At 32.3% G+C, this 19,940-nt stretch overlaps 1 long non-coding RNA gene and 1 pseudogene across 1 annotated transcript; both read right to left on the bottom strand.

Annotated features, from left to right (window-relative positions):
• Positions 1-3,744: 3,744 nt before the first annotated feature.
• LOC115982305 lies at positions 3,745-10,117 on the bottom strand. Its single transcript, XR_004089584.1, has 6 exons — positions 9,786-10,117; positions 9,528-9,650; positions 4,878-4,968; positions 4,737-4,792; positions 4,275-4,510; positions 3,745-4,082 (listed from the first exon to the last, which is right to left on the bottom strand). It is a non-coding gene; the product is annotated as an uncharacterized LOC115982305 (long non-coding RNA).
• Positions 10,118-11,236: 1,119 nt separating this feature from the next.
• On the bottom strand, positions 11,237-16,419 carry LOC115980735 (annotated as a pseudogene).
• Between the last annotated feature and the right edge of the window lie 3,521 nt (positions 16,420-19,940).

Below are 19,940 nucleotides of genomic sequence, written 5' to 3'. Positions count from 1 at the left end.
AACACATGTTTTTCAATTATTAGTTGGTTAGTTATTTTTTACTAACATGTCCCACACTTACTGGATACATTCTCCTAAGAAATTATCATACTAAATAAATAGTCATATGTTAAATAACTATTTTAAATTTAAATACATGGTTTGATACTACTTCAAAAAAAAAAAAATTTCTATCTTAAATTTTCTCACTCAAAGGGCAGTACGTGCTTTGTACGGGCAACCCTTACTAGTTTTTTTTTTTTTTTTAAAACCTTTTTCAAGTCTTAATTTCTTAACCGTTTTTTTTCTTTTTTTTTTTTAATTTGAGGTTTCCTTACTCTCACATTTTATTTTTTATTTTTTTTTAATTCCCTTCTTCTTTATTTTGATTTAAAAAAAAAAAAAAAATACTCCTACTATAACTTTTCATCTGTAAATTTAGGTACTACCATATATTTTTATTTTTTCTAAACTACAACCCAATTACCAAAACAAAACATCAAATGTCTTCTCTTCCCCCTTCTCTGTTTTACTTTGAGGCATAAGTAGAGGTAATTTTCTTAATACTTAATATTTTTTTATATTTTCTTCCTCACATGTTTTCATGTCTATCCTTTTTTTATACAAAAGTTGCGTATTGCCTAATATTTGTATAGTTAATATGTAGCTTCTTCTTTTTTTTTTTTTTGCCTTAAACTTAATTTTGAGATGCATTTTCAATTTCCTTTTTCAATTCTCTTTTACTCTTAGATTTATTATGATTGTTGCCTTGATGTTGATGATTGGAACATTGGGCTTCAATGTGGACAAGTCTTTTGTGCTAGAAAATAAGCAAAAGAGGCTACTTCTCCCGTTCTCCCTACTCCTGAATCAACTGGAAACAAAATTTTTTGAAGTAAAAGGTACAACAACCACGTTTGGTGCAAGGTACAAGCAATTGAAACTTGAAACATGTTTTATGTTTCTCTAATAAAACAAAGATTATTTATGTGGCGGCTTTTCTTTAGATATTTCTTCCAATTTTCTATTTTCTAAGTGAAAAAGAGTGCTAATCAAGATACAAAGTGCCTAGGTTTTTTGTCTTAGTTGTTTGTAGAACTTTGTTGGATTGCATATATTAATTAATGCCCAGGTTTTATTGACTTTTTTTTTTTTTTTGAGAAGATGGTTTTATTGACTTTTTCATATGTATACTCTTAACATAATAATTGTTTTGTTATTATTGATAATTTTGATGAGTATTATGCATTTGTGAGTGATATTATTTTTTCATCACACCTGTAGTTTTTTTTTTTTTTTTTTTAATTGAAAAATATAGTAATCTCAAGTTATAATAGATGCAAATTATTAACATTTACTCAAAAAAAATAGAACAGTCTCTAACGCATGCTCAGAGGCTAGTAGATATAAAACTATAAAAGAGTAATTATATATTTACATTGTACTAGCAATGTAAATCTTACATTGTAAAATAAAATAATGTGTACAATATTGTTTAAAGAGAGGGGGAGAGTGTTATATTTTGAAAATTTAACCGTTGAATTGCATGTTTTTTAGATTCTTAGCATGTATGTCAAATTTTATTTAAATGAGATATTATTTACTATTAAATTTATAAACTTATTTTTTATACATAATTTACTACTACAAAAAATTTAAATTTAAATATTTGAATGATAACATAGTTATTGATATTTGATCTTTATGAAATTTTGCAAGCATGGATGATATAATAAGAGATTGTAACTTATGATTGATTTGTTAAATTTACACCCAATAAAAAGATATAGGAAGTTTGTAGTCATTGCCCACAAATTAGTTTGTAGGCAAACTTTATTCTTTATAAATCAATAAAATAAACTTAAAAAGCTTGAATCTTTCAATTTCAATAATTATTTGTATACATTTTTTTTTTAAAAAAAAATTAATAGAAGTTCATGACTAATAGCAAAGCGTAATTTTACAAAATTATAAAAGAGATCAAGTGATCAAAATAAAAGAAGACAGCATAATTTTTCCTTTTGTTTTGAAGAACCCCGCAATGAGAATAAACCAATTAACAACCTGCACAGAAAGCTTGAACCATGCACTTTACTATAGGATTCAAATCAAAATATCCATATGGCTTCAATGTCATATGATGTTGCTAACTTGCTTTATGGCTTTAGTGCTTTTACATTTTAGCACTTTCCTAGTTTCTTTCGGTGTTGCTCAAAGCAATATATACATCCCCCTTGGGATTTGTAATCGGTGACTTCTATGAACACTGCCACTCTGCCAGTCATATATAGTAAGGCGGTTTCCACAATCTGCTTTGTTTGGAAGAAAGATTTTTGTTTTTGTTTTCAAAATAGCATGAAAATAATTTTCAAAAAATTAAAATTGAAAATAATTTTCAAATAATAATTTTTACATTATGCCTATAATATATATATATATATATATATGTGTGTGTGTGTATGTATGTATGTATGGATAATGACAATAGAACTCATGTAATTTTTTTTTTTTTTTTAATAATGATAAGTTTCAAATTTGAAATGTGAGAATTTGTTTGTAGTAAAAATAAGCTTAAATTAAGGGATAGAAGAGTTTGGAAAAATTTGTAAAGTCTATTATTTTAAATTTATTTACAACTATGCCATTAAAAACATTTTCTGTATCTTGAAAACATTATTTTAACGGTTTTCAAAATCATGTTCTAAATAAGAAAAATATGATACAATTTAAAAAAAAAACTGTATTTAAAGAACATCATCCAAATAATATATTCAAATGTGGGACCCACCAATTTTTAGATTGCAAAACAAAAAACTATATTTAAATACTCTTACCAAACAGACCCACTTATATCTCTTTTAATTTTCATTTAGGGTCTGTTTGGATATCGCTTATTTTGCTGAAACTGAAAACTTATTGCTGAAAATACTATAAATAAAGGTAAAGGTTAGCTGAAATAGTACAGTGGGATCCATGAATAATACCAAAAAGTACAGTGAAACCTATGAATAGTAGAAAAATAAGTTAAATAGTAAAATAATTTTCATTTTTCATTTGTATCCAAACGAGGCTTAGTCACATCTCTCTTTCATTCTCTTCTTCTCCCTCCGTGTTTTCTCAATTCTTTTGCTTGAGAAGTGTTTTTCCCTCCAAATTTATAATGGAGTGTCATTCCCATACCTAAACCTCAAGGGATGTAAATGTAATTATACCTATATATTATAGACATAGAATCTTAGATATAGATTAACGTGCTAATAACTAATAAAGAAGCATTTTTGGTATAAATTTGAATAAAATAACTCTGGTCATTTTCAAAGCTATATATTATGATTTATGACCACTCTTTTATTTTCTTTTAGCCTAAGTCCGAACCTTCTATATCATTTTTAGGGACACTGCCAGTCAAGGAACGAAGATTCGTGTATAGACTAAATAGGGGTTTTTACTTTTATGGACACTGCCAGCTATATAAAAGAAAGGTGGTTTCCACAGTCCGATATGCTTTCTTCACTCATATCTCTTTTAATTTCCATTTAGTCACATCTTTCTTTCATTCTCTTTTTCTCCCTCCATATTTTCTCCATTCTTTTGCTCATATTTTCCGATGGCTCTGCAAATCAATGAAGGAGGCTCTTTGTTGGGTTAAAAAAGATTAATTCCGATTAATAAATTTAATTATCCAAGTTAATTAATTAGGTCAAATTACAAGCAAATCATAAAGGCACCAAGAAATCACCAAATAAACTAAATGTAGCAGAAATTAAATTGATATGGTAATTTGTTAACAAATGGGAAAAACTTCTCGCAAGGCAAAAATTCTACCGAGTGAATTTTAAGCCACCACTCCCCAGAATCCACTAATCAATAATCAAGTGGTTACAAATATGAAGAATCTTACTACTATCATAGTCTATCCCAAAATATCAACCTACAGTTAAACCTTCACTCTTATACCCAATTGGACTTGATTATGTAATAGACTTCTTCACTTTGCACAAATATCCAATCTGTGACTAACTCTTTTGTATGGATCTCTATACGTGACTAACTCCAATAACTTGATTGATTATTGTTGGCTGTAAAGTGCTTCACTTCATAAACTTGAATCCCAATAAATAAAAGAAAATGTAGAAGAACAATTAGTTTCAAAAGGCAAATTGGATTTGAATACCGAACCCACAAAAGTTTATATTATTAACAAAAATACATGTAATATAAACTAGTGACATGAGATTATGGTTCCATTTATCAATACTATTAAAATAAAAAATAAAATAAAATAAGCAAGTTACCTATGCATTCACGTCCAACTCAAGTAAAGAGCTATCTAATAACATTTTAGTGTGAACTTTTAAAATCTGAACACGTCCTGCTTCATCAGGAGCGCCTATCTCAATAAGAAGCTCTAATCGACCCAGTCTATGAATTGAACACTATAAGGATGAGTAGATGTGTTGGTGCATCAAAGAGAGAAAGAAGGGGAGGGAGAGAATATTACCTGAGAAGAGCAGGATCTATAAGTTTCAATCTGTTGGTTGTTCCAGCAATGAAGATGTTGTTCATTTTGTGAAAACCATCAATCAAAAAATAAACAACATATTAGTTCGACATTGGACAGGAGGGGTAGAAAAGAATAAAAAAAAAGAAAAATCTCAAAAATTTTCAATTATTCTGCAAAACTACCTATTCTCTACACAAAACAAATTATACCCAACATTGAATCAAAATATAATAAATTAACAAATGAATAGTACCCTTGCTATTGAATCTAATTCATCAGAGAACATTGTATGGAGTGGACTGCTATCTCCTGAAAAAAGGAGGAAAATAAAGAATAGTTAATACATGTTCTAACAAAATGCAAAGTAAATCTCTCTCAAATTTATAGTCTTTACCATACTTCTTGCAGTCACTTATTGCTTCCGAGAAAAGATTTCTCACATTCCCCTTAGTATTACCATGCCACATGTTTAATAACTCAAGACCCTTGCATGGTGCAAAAACCAAAAATGCTATGTCAGTGATAAATGATTTTGTTGGACCTAATTCATCATGATAAATACAGATGGATGTTGAGACTTTTAGTATTTTATTCTCTTTTATTTCACTGCGACATAATAGATTACAAGCTATTGCCTGACCTTGGTAAGTTAGTGGTGTAGGGTGTCCAAGGGTTGCTGCTTAGGCGTAGATGGTGAAATGGAAGAGTGAGTTGTTTAGAGAAACTTACAGGTGGATTAATAGCACCTTGCAAAGAACTCTTAGTTCTCAAAATAGCACTCAAACGGCTAGGTATTTATTTCACTTTTCAAAACTGATTACAAAAATGAGGCCAATATTCTATTTATAGAAGGCTGCATGAGAATGCAGCTACTTAAATGGCTCACGCTGACCTTAATTCATATTGGTGTAGGCTATACTAACTCACACCCTAACTACCTGAATACAATTTAATCTTATAGGTTGCTGTACAATAAGAAAGAAGTATATTCAAGAAGCTGCTTTATGCATGAAAGACACAAAGCAAACCAAAAATTACAAAGAAAAAGAAAACAAAACAGAAAATTAATTACAAAGGAGAAGAAATTTTAGGAATAAGGGGAGAGATTCACTAGATGTGAGCCCCCAAGCCTGAGACCAGTCAAACAAATAGCCACTAAAAAAACAAAGCAGCTGGTCTAACTAATTTGACTCTAACTATCTGTTACAGCAGAGACTTCCAGCCTCCCATTCTCCCTCCAATTGTTTGCAATTGACTCGGAAATGGCTTGGAGACTTAGTTAACCTCCTCAACAGAACCTTAGTTGGCTTCTGGAAGTATTAGACCACAATAGAACAGGCTGCTGAATTCGAACCTGCGGGTACTGCTGCCCTATAGAAACACAAGCCCTTCAAATTTGAAGAGATGTGGCTCGCTAACGATAATTGTGAAGAAACTGTTCAGTCAGCTTGGGGTTTGAACACTACTTGTACTCCAATGATTAGAGTATATGAGAAATTGAAAACTTGCAAAGAAACAACTTTGGGTGTGGAATAAAACCGTTTTTAGTAGTGTCAAAAGAGAGCTCAGACAAAAAAAGAATTGCTTAAACAAACAGTTGGCATACAGACAAGGTCACAATCATTAACCGATCTTAGTGCTACATAAGGAGGTGAATTCTCTTCTTGATAAAGAAGAGAGAATGTGGAGGCGAAGATTCTGATCTCAATGGCTACAACATGGGGATATGAACATCAGATTTTTCCATGGTAGAGCTACTCAGAGAAAAAGAAAGAATGCTATTAGGGGTTTCAAGAATGAGAAGGGTGAGTGGAAGTCAAATGATGCCAAGATTGCCCCCAATTTTGGTCGATTACTTCTCTCAGCTGTTCACTACATCCAATCCGCAAGCCTTATAGCAGGTAATGGAAGGGGTTCAATCATGTGTAATTCAGTCAATGAATGCCATGCTTTTACAACCATATACAGAGGTGGAGGTCTAGGTTGCATTGAAACAAATGGCCCCATTGAAATCTCCAAGGCTGGATGGTATGTCCCAATCTTTTGTCAAAATTATAGCATGTGGTTGGGAGTGATGTTACTGAGGGGGTGTTATCTTGCCTAAATTTGGGAAGAATCTTAAAATCTATAAATCATGCTTTCATAACTTTGATTCCAAAAATTTAAAATCCCTAAAGAGTTTTTGGTGTTAGACCTATCAGTCTATTTAATGTGATGTGTAAACTAACAAGGTGATTACTAATAGGCTCTAGATTATTCTTCCACATATAATCTTGGAGCCCTAAAGTGCCTTTGTCCTTGGGAGATTAATTTCTGGCAATGTATTAGTAGCCTTAAAATCATTGTATTTTATGAAAAATAAAAGAAAAGGAAGAAACTTTTCCTTGGCCCGAAATCTAAATATAAGTAAAGCCTATGACAGAGTGGGATTGATTTCTTTTAGAAAAAATAATGTTGAATATGGGAGTCAAGGTTGAATGGGTAGCCTTAATCATGGGGTGTTAGAACTGTTTCTTATTACATTCTGATTAATAGGGCACCAAAAGTCCTTATTAAACCCTCTAGGGGCCTAAGGCAAGGTGACCCACTTTTACCATACTTGTTCTTGTTCAATGTAGAGGTGCTTCATGCTTTACCATCTCAGGCTGCAAACCAAGGACAGATTCAAGGAATCTCTATTTCTAGAGGGGTCCAAGGGTGACATACTTATTTTTCACAGATAACTACCTTCTATTTATCAAAGCCGCCCTAGCTGAATGCCAAAAGATTAAAGAGATCTTAGGATGGTATGAAGTGGCTTCAGGTAAACAGCTAAATCGAAACAAAACCACTTTTTTCCTCAGTAATGATACTCCTAGATATCAGAAGGATAAATTGATTGAAGTCTTGAGAGTTCCCACCGTGCAACAGTATGAGAAGTCCTTAGGCTTGCTTCTTATGTTGGTAGAGCTCAAAAAGAGTGCTTTGCTCAAATCAAGGAAAGGGTGTGGAGGAGGATTTAAGTGGAAGGAAAAACTTTTATCACAAGCAAGCAAAGAGGTTCTTATCAAAGCTGCTGTTCAAGCTATTCCAATGTATTCTACAAGTTGTTTCAAACTCCCCAAGGGGCTATCGTGATCTTGAGAATATGGTGTGAAAATTCTGGTAGGGACAATGAGGATAGAAAAATAAGATTTATTGGGTTAAATGGGACACTTTGTGTAGGCCAAAAGCTCATGGCAAGAGGGATTTCATGATTTGGAGAAATTCAGTGATGCACTATTGGGAAAACAAGTATGGAGATTATTCTCTATTTTATAGATTTTTCAAAGCTATTTTTTTCCCTCACTCTACCATCATGGAAGCCAACAACAAGCAACAGTGATCTTTTGCTTGGAAAAGCATTATTCATGCTAGGGATATAATTAACAAGGGAGGTGTGTGGAGGGAGGGTAACGACCAGACCATCCAAATTAGGAATCACAGTTGGCTGCCAGAAGTTTCTCATACGGAAGTTCTCTCCCCAAAAAGAGATTTTCCTGCTGAGACCAAGTTAAGTCTCCTAATTGCTGCATCAAGGAATAATTGGAATTCTGAGCTCATTGAAAATAGTTTTCTACCCTATGATGCTGAAGCTATAAAAAGCATTCCTTTAAGCACTATGCCCTGAGAGGACTGCTATTTTGGGGTAGGAGTTCTATGGAAATTAGTGTCAAGAAAGCTTATCAAATGTTAATGAAATTAGAGTTCAAAATGGCCCCAGTAGTTCTAATGGTTTAGTATGAAAACTGCTTTAGAATTTTATTTGGTAGATTGTTGTGTCAAACAAAGTGAAGCAGCTGGTATGGAGAGCATGTAGGGAGCCCTCCCTACACGAACTAATTTATTTAAGAGGCAAGTGGTGGAGAATGCTTGGTGTGGGACATGTCAGGTTTCTGTGGAGGATGATATGGGTAGAATATGATTTCTGCAGAGAAAATGACCAGCAATTTTTTTCCAGCTTTACCAAACTAGTCCAGTGTGTCCGCATTTACAGTGCAGGTTTTATGGAATCAACGAAATAAAATATGGCTAGAACTTCCCTTTACAGAGGTCTGCAATGTTAAATGAGTGGCTGAACAGTTCCTACAAGAACTCCAACTTTTTCATCCACCGACAGATGTTGAGTTTGAGGGAGACTCTAAAGTTGTTATTAAATCACTACAGAATTCTAATCCATGCTCTACTATCTATGGAAACATACTTGCTGAAACTCCGTTTAAAGCTATCACAAAGACAAAATACTAGCTGGGCCAGCCAACAACACACTACAGAAACCAAAAACAAAGAAAGAAATCTAAACAATTAACAAATTACAAGAGGCCATCTAAGAGCTGAACTAGAGATGCCGCAAGAGCAACACAATGCTATGTTCAATACAGAGTTGCAAAATCCACATTCCCCTTTCCTTAACTTCCCATTTAGCCGCTCTCATGATAAACTCTCTAGAATAATCCTGCCTAAGAGGAATGCCAAATCTTAGCCTCCAAAATAGCATCTCTTATCCTAGTATTAACGCATTTGAACACCAAAAAAAAAAAAAAACATAGGTTCATATTCCAGAGAATAAGTTTGGATATACCCGAACTGACTCCAAAGTACATCCATAGTTTTCTTTAACAAATAGAAAGGCAGCAAATTGGCCTATTAGGCCAGCTTCCCACTTGGACACACCTACTGCTACTGCCTCATCTGGTGGTTACCATTGATTTTTTTTCCCCCACCATTTTGATGAAAAATCCAGGTCCATTCCCAACCCAACCAAAAAGTGATAGCTTTGTTTTTTCAATAAATAGTTTATTTTTTCTTCACTATAAATAAGACTTCAAGCTTAATACAATTAAAAAAACATGAAAATATTTTCATAAAATTATACCTTTCTATTCAAAATGGATAAGAGACATAACAATTTCAAATATAGATAAATACAAACCACTCAGATGCCAAAATAAATGAAAAAATCCTTCGAAAAAAGAAACAATTCAATATGAAATACATAATAACACAAACATTCATATTCTTTTACCTTATTTTTCCTAGTCCCCCAATTCCAACATATGATCAGTTTGTGCGCAAATCGGCACCTATGAACTCTCTTTGACTCAATGCCTGGGATTTATTTTCTTTCTTGGCCACATAGCTTAAGGATCTAACCAAATTGAGAAAAAAACAAATACAAAAAAACAAAAAGAATCCCATAACCATTAACTACACAAATCTACCATATATGTTAAATATCAACTCAACATAACAAGCAAAGAAATAAAATAAGAGGAGGACTCACCTGAGCGAGAAAGAAAAAGAGAGAGAGAAGTGTTGTTTGGGCTGAGGAGAATAAAGAGAGAAAAGAGACGGTGAGAGATCTTGAAGGCTGGTTTGATACAAGAAGCGAGGGTTCTTTGCAAATGGGTTTGATTGGCAGAGATGGCTACCTGGGGTTTGATTTTTCGGCTGGGGAGATTCAACATTGCTACTTGAATCATAGTGTTTCTGTTTTTTTTTTTTTTTTTTGCAAAAGGGTGGTTCTGTTTGTTGTCTCTGCTGGTGATGATTTCGGAGACAGTATGAAATTGTGGGAAAATCTGGTAGTAGTTGAGAGTTGAGAGGGACACTGATGGGTGAAAAAAAAAAAAAATTTATTTCGTGGGAGAAAAAATGTTATTTACATTAAATAGTGATAGTCCGATGGAGTTCTGAGACAAAATTATTCACTTAAGTGGAAAAAAAAAATGATGATTCTGTGAGAAAAGAGTGACATAAAAATAACAAAAGTTGTTTCTCAAAAATAAAAAATAAAAAAATAACAACAGTTTGTGCCATTTAATAATTATGGCAAATTACCTATCAAAAAAATAATAATAATTATTGCTAAAATTAAGACTTTTGATGTGATACTATAATTTACAAATAATAATTGTGTCATAAATTGAGATTTTTTATGTTACAATAGAAAACATATCATTAAAATTTAAAATAAGGCTACATAAAGTCCAACATATGGAAACAGGTGGAAGAGTTTTCATAGGGGTGGAAGAGTTTTCATAGGGGTAAGGCCCCACGGTTCTAATCGGAAGGTCCAACATTCCAAGTTTGCTAACCTGGATATCTAGTGGGCTGATTAGGAACTAAGAGAAGCTAGAATAGCCTGGATATCAGAGATAAAAGCCTATTGGGCCTACTTGGCTTCAATATAGATCAAAGAGTACCCTTCGAAAATGAGGTCAATTAATCCCTAATTTTGATTTTCTATACTGCCATTTGCTAAAAAGGGAAGAAATTATTCACTAGGGAAGGAAGAAAAAATCTAGTACCACAAACTTTTATACTTCTGTTTTTTTGCCACAATCGTGATATGACAAAGTCTAAGCAATGAAAAAAAAATAATTGATCCATATGTAAATAATAGACAAATTCACAATCTGTTACATGAAAATTGTAACAAAAAAATTGTGGAAAAAGATGAGACTTAGTAATGCAACATATATCAATACCAATATGAATATAATTACACAGATTTCCTTTCATAAACCAAGAGAAAGGAATAACACAACCAATAAAACATATACTCTGCCCTTTCCTAGGGGCTTCTTTAAGTAGGAAATATAACACACTGCATGCCTTTCTCTAGTGGCATTAGATCACACATCATAATAAAACATAAATATTTAATAGTCACAGCACACCTCACCTCATTTGGTTACCAATATAACCACATTATTTAATTTAGTAGCAATACTAAGTCTGAAGTGAGGTAACAACATAATGCACAGCCTATGCAGCACCATCGTTGTGGCAACACTTGTAACTGATATGCGTGTCCATGATGCGCTGACAATGGGAGCATTCCAAGGTCTCTGGTATTTTCCCAGTGTTGTATGGAATTTTAATGTGGTGGCAGATGTGTTTTTCATCCTTAAAAACCTCGTCATGGTAATCTTTGAAAGCCAATGCGAAGTCCTTCTCGTTTAACTTAATCTTCCATTTTTCAAACTCTTCCACCACCTTCAAAATAACTTCGCCACTACTCACCAATACCACGCTAGACCCTTTGGTGAGCACAGCCCATTCTTTCTCATTCTTGTAGGAAAGCAATTTCTGGATTTCTTGAGCCACCTCGTCTATCTGGGTTTTCCCTTGAGCCTTGGAAATGAACAGGCTCTCAATGTTGGTCCAGAAGCGCACTAGGTCGACCTTTCCTTCGCTCTCAGAGACGGACACCCACTGTATAGATATCCCTTTTTGCTTTATCAAGTCTTGTTCAGCAAGAACCTTTACCCTTTCAGGAAATTTTTGGATCCACTCTTTGTCCTGGCCTCCATACAAAAAGATGTATTTCTTCTCTTTGATCTGAATGAGCAAGAGATATATATGTCTATAAGTGATACTAGATTTACTATAAATTTTATCAAACTCTTGTAAATTGATGCTATCACCAATCATAAAATATAATTCAAATGGTCATTTATTATTATCTTGTTATATTCAATATCATGTCCGTTTGAAAGTTTTTAGTAGGCTTAGCATTTTCTATATGTGTGTGTTCGCGCACGCATTAGATCTGTGAAATGACTTTACCCAGTTTTCAATCTCAGAATTAGCATTAATTATCGGTGACCAAAGCCAACTGAAATCCGTCTCCATAGTTTTCACTTTTGCGCTGGTGAAAGGGAAGGCCTCAACTCCGTAGATACTGAAGATTAGGATGGCATTCTCACATTCCATTTTTCCTTGAAGGTTCAACACCACAAGTAAGGGCTTAACCTTGAAGTTCCACTGCTTCTTGATGAACCTACAGCTTGCTTTTGGTAAATAGTAACGCGCTACGTACCAGGGCATTGTAGACCTTTTTGTCTCAAATTCCTTATCCAAGCCCTCCCTCAATTGCTCCACAAATGGGATCCATACAATCTTATATTGCTCCTCCTTCTCCTTCCCTGCTTTATCAAAAATTTTCTGAAGCATTGAAATGTCATCATTGGAGATTTCTAGGTCTGAAATGAACAAGAAGACACTCTTCCCCTTCAGGACATCAATTTCAACCTGCAATTTGTGCAATACATTAATGGGTGCATGTCAAGAAACTTGTCTTAGCACTGATTCGGTAAGAAAATTCTTATGTGTCAATTCACACATTGATCAGCTAGAACTTAGTTGTCTACTATTTAAAAAAAAAAAACATGTACCCGCCTTAGCTCACATAATTTTGTGGGGAAGTTATAAAATTAAGGCTTTAATTAAATGGTATGAGTTATTCATAAGTAGATTGAGTTCCACCCAAGTTAAAAAAAAAAAATTAATTAGTAAAAGAATGAAGCTCAAATTTAAGTATATGTTTGACTATGATCAACGAACCAAAGTCAAATATATATAATAATGTGATTCTAAACAAGTTCGTGGGTATAGGTTTCAATTGGGGTATATATAATAATATTTATTTATATGTATACATGTATTAAAAATATACTTATGTAAACTTAGTAAATGAGTTTATAAGAAATCAAATTATTATTTATAATATAAATAGTCCATATATTTCGTACTAAATAGGGTTTAATTATTATTAAGTATATAAGTCTATTTGAATAACTCAAATAATATAATCTCAAATATATATTTTGTCAAAAATGTTGTAACTCAATTGACATTTTTTTAATGTTTTTAACGAGATATCTAAGATTCAAATCTTTTACCTCCCAACCACTAAATTATCCATACACAAAAAAGAATATATATATATATATAATACTCTTTTTTTTTTTTTGATTCAATATTATAATGTTTAAAAGCCATATATAAATTACCGTTTGTATTTTTTTTTTTTAAGAAAGAGGTAAGGTAACATTATTGAAAATAGAATTGATAGATCAATATAATTTTTTTTTTTCAACCAACACTCGCACTTCTAGAGTAGAAATATATATATTACGGCAATCAAACTATTATTGAGTGATCTCATCCTCTTATACAAGAACAAAAGATGCATGTACTAGAAAAGCATACCTGTGTTTTAGTAGAACCATCAATCAGTGGCTGCATCCTGTTTGTTGGATCGATCAGTTCATGAAGTACCTCCGTGATCTCCATAGAGGTTTGAAAAAGTTTTACGAGCTTCCCGTAATCCTGTGTCTCCGCTGCATTAAACCAAGATCTTTCATCATTATAGTACTAGTCCATCTTTTAAGGCAATGAATTAATTTAATGTGCAGTGCATCACAACTCACAAGCAAGGAAGTTTGCATCATTATAAATGAAACCACAATTTAATGTGCAGTGCATCACAACTCACAAGCAAGGAAGTTTGCATCATTATAAATGAAACCACCGCTAAGTACTAACCTATTTGTTCTTTGCAAAATACTATCTGCTTCTCGAGTTCGGTGAGGATGACGTTCAGTTTATCCGCAAAGGGGTTTAGTTCCTGTTTCTTGTCCCTGGAAATTAACAGAACCATGGTTTTTTAACAGTTGTAAGATGGTATATAGTATATACCATGTATCTATGACTATATCATCCTTAATTGGCTTGTGTTTTTGTGATATGGTTGGGACCAATCATGTATTTTACAGCATTTTTACAATATTTTTACAAAAATTATAAATGTGGCAAATTTTTACTGATTTTTATTTGAGTTCGCCACTAACATCACTATTTGACTTACAAATAACAACTTATTTAGCCATTTGTAAAAAAGTTTGTAAAATAATTTGTAACTTTAGTATTTTCTTTTATCAAATGTTTACTATAGTCACAATTTTGTCATAACTTATTCGTGAAGTGAGTTGTGAGTGGTGGAGTTATGGACTCCACCACTCACAATTGGTCACATGGGCAAGTTGTGATTTTAGTTGTGGGCAAGTTGTAACTTTATTTGTGGTCCTAACGCTTTTAAAATATCAAGTGAAAAATTCGGTAATTTTTTCTATGTCAATAGTAGAAGTATATTACATTAACAATAAATTTTTCTATACAAACCTTGCAAAATAATGTTTTGAGTTTTAAATCACAAAATAACTACAGACTTTATCAAGATGTGAGATAAACTTTCTTTAAGACTACTAAGTAAGGACTTGAGGATGCCATATAATATACATGGGCTTGAACTAGAACTTGAACTTACTCATCGAAAATAAGGCAGGATGATAGCTGAGTTGTGCTTGCTACAATGGTTGTAATAGCCCAATAAACATCCAATTTGATACGGCCCAGCACTGTTGCCAATTCGGATCCATCCTTTGTGTCAAAATCAAAATTGGACAGTTTCTCCAACTCAAAGATGCATTTAATCACCTTCATTGTAGTTTTAACCACTTTGTTAAGATCAATAAAGGCTTGCTGGTTCTTCTGCATTGTTACGCCTTTTAAGAGAACAGGTACTCGCTTGAGTGTTCCTACTGATTTGGCGAGTTCCTTCGATGACTGAATTTTCACAAGCAGACAGAATTCTCCATAGTCCAAAGCAAAAGCCGCCAGGGTCAGCACTGCCTTTGCATCCCAGGAATAGCGTGATAACAAATTATTAAGTATTGACAGTGTTGTTGCATGAGCAATTGGATAGCCTGGTTCCTTGCATTGCATCTGACATTTAAAAAAAAAAAAAAACTTTGATGTGAGTAAATAAAAAAAAAGACAATGTCATTGACCAAATGGTTCCATATATACTAGTTATGAATTCTATTCTATTCCGCCCGAAAAAGTTGGGATTTTTTATTTCAAATAATTAACAAGTACAAATTACTCATCTATTCCATCGTGTTCTAAATTCCAACCATCCTATTTCATTCTACTCATTTCAATCAATTCTACTTAGTATAGTGATTTTGGTTGGTATGTAAATGAATCATTATTTTTTTTCTTCAACTTTCTTTTTAATATTACTTCACTCACATATGACATTTTATTATTATTTTCCTTTAACAATGTGTTTTTCTTGTTTACTTTACTCACATATATGACATAGTTTTTTTTTCATTAATATATTTTTTCTTTAATTATATATCACATGTTATATATTCATATTATGCAATGATGATATTAAGAATGTGCATATTATTGATTTTGAATTAATAATTAGGTATGGTATAATATCATATGATGTAGACTTAGGTATATAAATTTTGTAACATATATATAGAAACTTTTAGCAATAATCCTAAAACGATACATTGAAATAGGGCGGTATCAAAATGTTTTGTTCAAATGGACAAATCAAAATAGAGTCTGAAGCAATATTTAGAACATTTTGATATTATATATATGAAATTGATCATTATCCTTTTAATACAAAAAGGAGGGAAACTGAAAAAAAGAAAAATAAAAAAGAAAATTGCAATTACCTCAAAGGAAATTTTCTTGAGTAAACACAATGGCGGACTAAAACTTGCTTTGGGGGTCTTCTCCTCCAAGTGTTCAATGGTTGTTTGGTACCCTGCTTTTGCTGTAATTAAGTGTCAAAGCTAGTGTTCATGGCATTTTAATAGGACAAAGCCAGTGGACAAAAAAAAGTGATCGAGCATATATTTAATAACAATTAATGAGTCTCATATCACGGTCTTAACATTTTTAAAACAAAAAATAAAAAGAAAAGTCGTAGTATATAACTAATATGCTAAAAGTCTAAACAAAGCATTGTAATAAAATTCTAAAACCAAATTATTATGCATGGTCTATTGGTAGAGGAGGAAAGTGAGAATTACTGCAAGTGTAAACCTTCAGACCCTTTTTTTTTTTTTTCTCAAAAGAAGGTATACTAATACCTGAAAAAAATTATCAACCACCAGAGTGGAACGGTTGAGGATTTTCTCGGCCATAATGAAAAGAGATTCAACATCCAACTTTTCATTAACGTGGAAGTGGGTTGGACAAATTTGTCTCAAGATCTCATTGTCGGACAAGGTAAATTGATATGAAGATATCGCCATGTTGTTATGTTACAGAACAAGATGACCAAAGTCTCTACAGGTTTAGTGCAGTGAAGGGGAGAGGCTAATATGGTCTACGTTGTTGCCATCTGCCGGCCTCGTCCATTTATATAGCCATAGGAGCGGTAAACAGTAAAGTTATGTTAACTATAATATTTTTTTTATAAATAACAATTTTTTAAAAGTGATGGGTTTAAATTACACCTAGTACTTAGAATAACTTCACAAGAATTACAAATTTTTTGGATCATTAATTATTATTAGATTTATTAGTCAAAAAACACTCATAATAATGACTATATTACATCCTACAATTAGGCATTAACTCTTCTTAAAAAAAAAAAAAAAAAAAAAACTATAACATTAACTTTCCACTATCCTCACGTCATCATCTTCTTCCTCTCATCCTCTCTCACATCTTTCTTCTTGCACAATGTACTTTTAGGCCATCACCATTATTACTCCCTTTGAGACTATACCCAATCTGTCAGTCAAAAGAGCATTTTAGTGAATAAACTGACAAAACCAGAGCCTTTTTTTCCAGCATTTGTCCCTGTTTCTCTTTCAACCGTTCATGTTCAAACATCATTCTAAAGGAAGTCAAGGTGCACTTTCGTAATTATCCCCCAATCCCAAGCCCATTTCCACAGCTTTAATCCTCATTCTTTTTACTTTTTCTTTTTCTTTCTTTTTTTTTTTTTTTTTTTTTTTTTTTTTTTTTTTTTTTTTTTGAGGATCTAACCCTCATTCTATTTAAGCACTCATACCTCCCACTCTCTCTCACCCTAGTCTCCTTCAATAGTTCAAAACTTGTCCTCCTAATTTCTTCTCTTTCAATCCACGTTTCTTAGTTACAAATCTTCAGTCTTTGATCTTATAGATCATACCAATTATGAGATTTTAGGTACGTAATGGGATATTTTACCTAAACCTCTTAATTTCTTTATGTTGCATAAATATTCTCTCTAAAAGTGTTTACATCATGCATATTCTCTTGGTTCACTTTTCTTGAATAGTGTAATATGTAAAACTTTTTGAGGATGAAGATAATGGATAATATTCTTGTATTAATGCGTGTAACATGTAAACTTATTATTATGCTCTTTGTTGCTTTGTACAGATTCTAGAGTGCTTGGTTGATTCTAATCTCATGCAAATTAAATGAGGTAAGTTCTTCATTTTCCAGATTATAAAGAAAAAAGGTTTTTTGATTTTTGTTGGGAAGAAAAGACGAGTGAGTAATATATTACTCCCTAGAAATCACCATTCTAAAAGTACGTAGTGTAATAATGACAGTGCAAGAGTTACATATTTTTTGAACTATTGATTATTATTAGATCTAAGGATTAAAAAACACTCATAGTACTGTTATTTAGGGGTGTGCAACCAACCCGTCAAAACCGACCCAACCCAATCCAACCCGCTGGGTTGGGTTAGTTTTTAGGGCTTGGTGGGTTGGGTTGGGTTACAAATTTTTTTTGGATAGCGGGTCGGGTTGGATTTGGGTCATAAAATTCCAAATCTGCCAAACCTGACCCACCGATATATTTAATATATATTTAAAATATATTATATAATTAATAATTAAAAAAAAAAAACCAATTCTTCCTATCCTATATAAAAGCCAATTCGTTCAAATAAATCCTAGTAAATTACAATTGTTATTTAATCATTAGTGTTTGCCTTTAAGGAGTTACATTGATACTAATCCTTAGTTTTTTTTTAATATATTTATATTTATATTTTTTATGCTCAATTTAATAATAATAGTTATAAAAAAAATTGTCAAACCCATGGGTTCAACCCAACCTATGTGGGTTGAGTTGGGTTGGACTTATGTGATGGGTTGGGTTTGGTTGGGTTGAATTTTTTTTAACCCACCATGGTGAGTTGAGTCAAAAAATCCCCTTAACCCGTCCCAACCCGACTCATGCACACTCCTAGTCATTATTACTTTCTAGAAATGAGTGATTTAGGCATTAGCTATTCTTATTAAAAGGAAAAAAAAAAAAAAAAAACTATAGCATTAACTCTCCACTATCCTCCATGTCATCATCTTCTTCCTCTCATCCTCTCTCACATCTTTCTTCTTGCACTAGGTACTTTAGGCCATCACCATTGATTTCTAGGGAGTAATATATTACTCACTCGGTCTTTTCTTCCCAACAAAAATCAAAGAACCTTTTTTCTTTATAATCTGGAAAATAAAGAACTTACCACATTTGCATGAGATTAGAATCAACCAAGCACCAGGGGCGGCACTAAATTATTCTCAGGGGTTCAAATGAACCCCTGACTTCAAAAAAAAAAAAAATATATATATATATATATATATGAGAATAAAGAACTTACCACATTTGCATGAGATTAGAATCAATCAAGCACCAAGGGTGACACTACATTATTCTCAGGGGTTCAAATGAACCTCCTGACTTCAAAAAAAAAAATATATATATATATATAATATATTTTTTGGTTAGTTTAATACTATAATTTTTTCTTAAAAATATTTTTTGCACACCCTGACTTAAATTTTACACACCTTTATTATAAGTATTTCCAACTCTAAGAATAAAGAGTAAGTGAGAGAGAGTGGGAGGTATGAGTGCTTAATAGAATGAGGGTTAAAGCTGTGGAAATGGGCTTGGGATTGGGAGATAATTACGAAAGTGCACCTTGACATCCTTTAGAATGATGTTTGAACACGAACAGTTGAAAGGGAAACAGGGACAGATGCTGGAAAAAAAGGCTCTGATTTTGTTGGTTTATTCACTAAAATGCTCTTTTGACCGACTGACTGGGTATAGTCTCAAAGGGAGTAATAATGGTGATGGCCTAAAAGTACACAATGTAAGAAGAAAGACGTGAGAGAGGATGAGAGTAAGAAGATGATGACGTGGAGGACTGTGGAGAGTTAATGCTACAGTTTTTTTTTTTTTTTTTCTTTAATAAGAAAAATTAATGCCTAAACCACTAATTTCTAAGAAGTAATAATGAGATTATTATGAGTGTTTTTTTTATCCTTAGATCTAATAATAATCAATGGCCTAAAAAATGTGTAACTTTCACCCATCTCTCTTTAAAATGAGGAATAACTATTACTCTCTAAAATTATTGTAATAACCATTCCTTAATAGATATATTAATTTGAGAAATTAATACATTTCAAAATAAACAAACTTTCCATATACACATAACAATTATGAAAATAAAAAGTCATAAAAAATAACTAATCTTTAACAATTATGAAAATAAAAAGTCATAAAAAATAACTAATCTTTCTTTCAAATTTAAAAATATTATTTTTTAGAAAATATAATTATATGCGTAAGATATTTCTTAAAATATATCTTAAGTTGTATTCTAATGTTACCAAACAAATGAATAGTAATAAGTATTATGTTACAACATCTTTTATTCCTTGTAATACATATCCCTATTCCGATGTAATCACCATTACAGTCTACCTAGCGTGCCCTAATGAGGCGAGAAGTTGAGACTAACGTTCTTTTTTGAGTGAT

The sequence above is a fragment of the Quercus lobata genome, chromosome 3, assembly GCF_001633185.2.
Source record: "Quercus lobata isolate SW786 chromosome 3, ValleyOak3.0 Primary Assembly, whole genome shotgun sequence".
Classification (NCBI taxonomy): Eukaryota; Viridiplantae; Streptophyta; class Magnoliopsida; order Fagales; family Fagaceae; genus Quercus; species Quercus lobata.
This window is presented reverse-complemented; position numbering and strand designations above follow the sequence as displayed.